Source organism: Panicum virgatum, unplaced genomic scaffold (assembly GCF_016808335.1).
Source record: "Panicum virgatum strain AP13 unplaced genomic scaffold, P.virgatum_v5 scaffold_5390, whole genome shotgun sequence".
NCBI lineage: Eukaryota > Viridiplantae > Streptophyta > Magnoliopsida > Poales > Poaceae > Panicum > Panicum virgatum.
The window spans coordinates 1-5,840 of record NW_024376523.1 but is presented as its reverse complement, the minus strand read 5'-3'; the positions used below and the strand labels follow the sequence as shown (position 1 = coordinate 5,840).

Sequence of the window (5,840 nt, the reverse complement as noted above, 5' to 3'; positions counted from 1 at the left end):
TCGAGATCATGTGTGATGCTAGTGACTATGCGGTGGGGGCCGTACTTGGTCAAACCAAGGATAAGAAGCATCACGCAATCACGTACGCAAGCAAAACACTCACTGGAGCTCAGCTCAATTATGCCACAACAGAAAAAGAGCTCCTAGCAGTTGTCTTTGCTAGCGACAAGTTTAGGTCCTATTTAGTAGGTACCAAGGTCATCGTCTATACAGACCATGCCGTACTTAAGTACCTCTTCACTAAGAAGGATGCTACACCGAGGTTGATCAGATGGATTCTTCTACTCCAAGAGTTTTATTTGGAAATTAAAGATAAGAAAAGAGTAGAGAATTCAGTGGCGGATCATTTATTGCGCATGACCAATACAAATACCCAAGACCCGCCGATAAATGACTTCCTACGGGATGACATGCTTCTCAAAGTAACTGTTTCGCACCCCTGGTATGCGAATATCGGGAACTTCATGGTTTCAGGGTATATACCCCCAGGAGAGAGCAAAAGAAGCTAGTTCAAGAGAGCAGACGCCACCTATGGGATGCACCATATCTGTACTGAGTCTGTGCAGATGGGTTACTCAGACGTTGTGTACCTACGACAGAAGGACAAAATATCATAGAGAAATGCCATGCAGCACCATATGGAGGTCACTATGGTGTATTTCGCACTCAAGCGAAAATCTGGCAGAGCGGTTTCTATTGTCCATCTATGTATGAAGATACAAAGAATTTCATCCGCAGGTGTCCAAACTGCCAGAAGCATGGAGGGATCACAGCTCATGATTCAATGCCCCTGAACTACAATCTTCAAGTCGATCTTTTTGATGTCTAGGGTATTGACTACATGGGACCTTTTGTAAGATCCCAAGGATGCGAATATATCCTGGTTGCTGCAGACTACGTCTCCAAATGGGTCGAAGCCATGCCATGCAGAGCCGCAGATGCGAAGCATGCCCGTAAGATGTTCCATGAGATTATCTTTCCAAGGTTTGGCACACCACGGATGGTAATCAGTGACGGAAGGTCACACTTCATTGACTCAGCCTTCCGGAACTTTCTCAAGGAACTAGGGACAAAGAACAACATCGCGACTCCGTATCACCCTCAGACCAGCAGTCAAGCAGAAACATCTAACAAGCAAATCAAGAATATTCTGCAGAAAACCATGAATGAGATGGGGAGGGGATGGAAGCTGAAATTACCGGATGCACTGTGGGCATACCGTACAGCATACAAGACACCCATTGGAATGTCACCCTATCAACTTGTCTACGGGAAAACTTGCCACTTACCCGTAGAGCTGGAGCACAGTGCGAACTGGGCTATCTGGAAGTGGAACATGGATCTTAAAATAGCTGGAGAGTATCAAAAGCGCCAGATCTCGGAACTAGAGGAATGGAGAGATAAAGCTTATCATAGTGCCTCGATCTACAAAGAAAGAACCAAGAGATGACATGATAAGCGATTGAAGCCCAAGAACTTGAATCTCGGAGACAAGGTATTGCTCTTTAATTCCATGGTCAAGTTATTTGGTCATGGGAAGCTACGTAGTAAATGGCAAGGACCGTACCACGTCATCGACACATCACCACATGGAGCCATCACGATACAAGATGACGATGGTAACGCCTATAAGGTAAACGGTCAACGACTCAAGCTTTTCCTAGACCATAATAAAGCTCTTGATGAGGAGGTAGACGTGATTGACTTAGTCGATCTCGTAAAAAAGAGCCATATAGGCCAAAAGGGCAGGTGGGCCCATCCTACCTCTAAAACACCTGGCCCTACCTACTGACCCGCGCGAGCTGGGGCCCATTGGGGCCCAGCCTGGGTCAGCCGATCACTAGGTCGGCCTGATCTTGGGCCAGGCTCCCTGTGAAGCCCAGTCTCGGTGCACGACCTCCTTGACCCACCTAGAGTCCAATTTCGTGAGGGGCGACGGCGTTTCGCGACGAGAAAAGAAGTCTCGTACCCTTCTTCTTCTCTTCAGAAACCCTAAACTCCACACCTTGTTTCCATCTATTCCTCAAAACCTCCATTGATTCCAACAGCATCCCACCATCATCAACCCATGGCCGGCAAAGGAGAACCCAAAACCGTAGCCACCACACCAACCATGACTCCTCCAGCGACTCTTCCAGCAATCAACACCCCAACTCCTTCAACTGAAGCAACAATGGAAGACGTGGCAACCTCAACACAGACTCCAGACGCTCAAAGGAGGAGCGTTGCCGCCAGTCCTTCGCCAAAGAATACCAGATCTCGGTCGTCACCTGCAAAGCCCAAAGACGACATGACTTCAGTGGGACCCACCATCGCCGACCTCACCGCAATGGTCCAGCAGCTATGCCTGGAGAATAGGCATCTCGAGGAATAGCTTGCGGAGAGGAAGATCGAGGTAGAAGAGCTTCGGTATGACCTACGTCTTCTGCGGAGAGGGTTGAGCGCTAAGATGAAGCGCTTGTTTGAGGCTACGGGTCACAAGGACCTCTATTAGGAGTCACTTCCTAAGAAAGGTCGTTATCATAGGTTTAGTAGGGCGCTAGTGTTAGTCGATTCGTTTAGGTTTAGGTCAGTTTAGTTGCGCCCCAGTTTTATTTTAGAATTGTGAACTTTGGCTCCCCGGTGTTAATGCCGGTAGAGCCCCATTATCTTTTATATTTGGTTTGTTTTGTCTATGATCGAAGAGCAGGTCGAAAATAAGTGTGGAGGGAGATCCCATGACGCTACACATCCACGATCACATTCACACATCACGTGCACCTCCCGCTCCGACTCATGAGTTTGCACTACCTCACTGGTTTCCTCCATTTAGCGTTTCTAACATGAGCATATCTTTTCAAATTCTTGAACCTGTTTAAGGAATTTGCTAAAAAGATCTCTTGATAGATCCCTTGGAAAAATATAAATAACGATACCCTAAATACTTCTGGGTGAAATGCTACAATGGTATATCTGTGCGCTTGTGGATCCTTCTATAATCGTTAAGACATATCGCACGACGTCCCATGGTGCCCACCGCTATGGGGCGGCCGTCCCGGCGTTTCTTGGCACCGTTGCTGAGAACTAACCATTCCTAATGATTGCGCTAAGAAATGCCAACAAGCATTTCTGGCACCGTTGAAGGGGATGGCACTAGGTGTAAAGATTTTACTAATGCATAACATGGCATTGTGAAAAAAGAGGTAGCTACTGCTTATACAGGCTAATATTATCTTTTGTTTTCTCCTGATTGGATGAAAATAGGGTAGTGTATGACTGGTTTATCTTTGCCGACAAACTTTGTTGAAAATCCTGAGAAGCTCGTGAGAAGGGTCTGACCTCGTGTTGTCCCTCGTCAGCTCTCGTTGTCAACAAGCGAGCCAACTTTCCAGGCACCAGCACACAACAACCGAACCCATGGCTGAGAAGACTCTCCGTGACTTTTCTGTCCCCTCAGCCGCCAATGTGGCGACTGGACCCAACGCTGATGTTGGGGATGTGAACTTCGAGCTGAAGTCCAGCCTCATAAACATGGTGCAGTCTAGCCCATTCTGTGGCAAGCCAAGCGAGGACACCAACGCTCACCTCCAGAACTTTCTGGAGCTCTGCAAGACCGTAACCATACGGGGTGTTACGGCTGACATCATCAGGCTTCGCTTGTTTCGTTTCTCCCTCCTGGGGAAAGCGAAACAATGGTTTTATCAGAACAAGAAAGCTGTCAGCACGTGGGACAAATGTTTTGCGGCGTTCCTCGCCAAATTCTTCCCGCTAGGCAAAACAAATACCTTGTGAGGAAAAATTTCAAGTTTCCATCAGATAGGGATGGAATCCATCCCGAAAGCTTGGGAGATACTCCAAGAGTACATACTCATCTGTCCTCATCATGCGATGGAAGAGTGGCTCATACTCCAAAGCTTCTACAATAGGCTAATGACTACATCAAGAGCCCACTTGGACGCTGCTGCTGCTAGAGGAGCCTGTCTTGATCTCACCATTGCCAAGGCCAAGGCCTTGATTGAGAAGATGGTCTCCAACCACGGCTGGAACGAGGAGCGTTCCCAGCCCCGAACCAAGGTGGAATGCATACTGCCAGGAGAGGATATGCTTGTCGCCAAGATGGACCTCCTACTCAAACATCTACACGAAAGGGCGAATTCAAAGAGCACAGGAACAACTACGTCCAACCCATGAACTCGTACTTAACGTGCGAGGTTTGTGGTAATGGTGGACACTCGGGGAATGACTGCCCGAGACCCGTGAAGATGCAGCCTACATCAACAACAACAATAACGGGTTCCGTCCACAAGGAGGCTTAGGGTGGGGTCAAGCACGCTGTTGACGGTCACTAACGACCAATTTAGACCGTCAACTCCTGCACAAAAAAGGAACCAAAATGTGGAATAATGCTAGAATAATTTATTTACTAACGAATTCCACAGATAATGGTCTAGAATGTATGCAGGTGATTTCTAGCTGATTTTGCAGTACAATGGTGTGGTTTGATCCAAGACACGATGTTCCAGCGAATCAAGACGCGACACATGTCAGAATATGGAGTAGAGGGCCCACCAGAGCAAGAAACCGACATTATAAAAGCTAAAACCCGTGCCAATGACAAGTGGGCCCAACAAGGAACCCATGGACCAAAAGGGAAGGTCGGTGGGCCCACTGGGAGGCCGGCCAACCTGCCCGTGGGCCCTACTGACTTAAACTGGACACGTGGAGAAAGCTGATTGGATGCTTAAGTCGGTTCGCCAAGGATCAGCTACAGAATGGACTCCCCTTGGCCGTGGCTCCCTCCTATAAATACAAGGGGGGGGGGAGAAATAAACACACACATCACACACCCCTCAACTCACCTTTTTCCTTGGATCTTGAGGCCTTCATCCTAGATGCTTAGGTAGACTAGGAGGTGTAGAAGAAGAGGAGGAGAGTGAGGAGGAGTCGGGGGAACTGCCGGGTCTGTCGGCACTCTTCTCCGCTTATATCTCGACGGATGCTTATTCGGTTGTAAGTGTTCGAGACTTTCTTTGTTTGTTTATTTAGAATTAGAGTTTAGATCGCAAGTTAACATCTCTGCCTTATTAGTTGATGTGTATGCTAGCGAGTAGCATTGATCTTAACTAAGACCCCAGATAGAAAAGGGTAGTCTTGGCCAGGGCTAAGGTTAGTAGGGAAAGGCGTAGACGTGGTGTCTAGGCTGGACTATACCACTCCGTTGTCTGATAGTCCCATGGTTTGTAGATGTAGCCGGTAGGTGGTGATAGCCCTGTTCAGCCCCTAGTAATCCTCCACGTTCGGATATTGGATAGCATCATATTGGAGCTATCGGTTTGTATAAGTCGATCGATACCTTTAGCTCGAAGTATACGGCGACGTGATCTCTTCTTCTAAGCATAGATTCTAGATATAGAAAGTCCTCTCTTGTCTCTCCCACACTGGCGTGTGTCCTTGGATGAGCCTGAACCCCGTAGATAGCGTACTTATGTTCCTCAGTGGATACGATACCTGGAATACTCTTGGGTGAAAGCTAGTATCGTGCGCTGCGGATTTTATCGTGATGTTGCAAAGTACCAACAAGCTTTCTGCCACCATTGCCGGGGGAATGGTAGCTACATTATCTACGGACTCATCGTCCTCGTATTTTCTTTTTTCTTCATTCTACCTCAAACCCCCGCTACCATGGAGCAGCTATCCCTTTTACAGCTCTCTTCACCCCTCGTTATTTAGCAGTGTTATCATGGCCTCCTTCAGGGGCAGCCACGCCCCCGAGCCACTGCCAAGCCACTGGTGATGTCTGGCACGACATGGCGATACACGGTAAAGCTCTGGATCAGCTGACCTCACGCTAGCTATGATCC

General features: G+C 48.0%; 1 non-coding gene across 1 annotated transcript; it reads right to left on the bottom strand.

The window, feature by feature from the left end:
* Nucleotides 1-3,762: 3,762 nt before the first annotated feature.
* Nucleotides 3,763-3,869, bottom strand: LOC120694385. Its single transcript, XR_005683468.1, has one exon. It is a non-coding gene; the product is annotated as a small nucleolar RNA R71 (small nucleolar RNA).
* Between the last annotated feature and the right edge of the window lie 1,971 nt (nucleotides 3,870-5,840).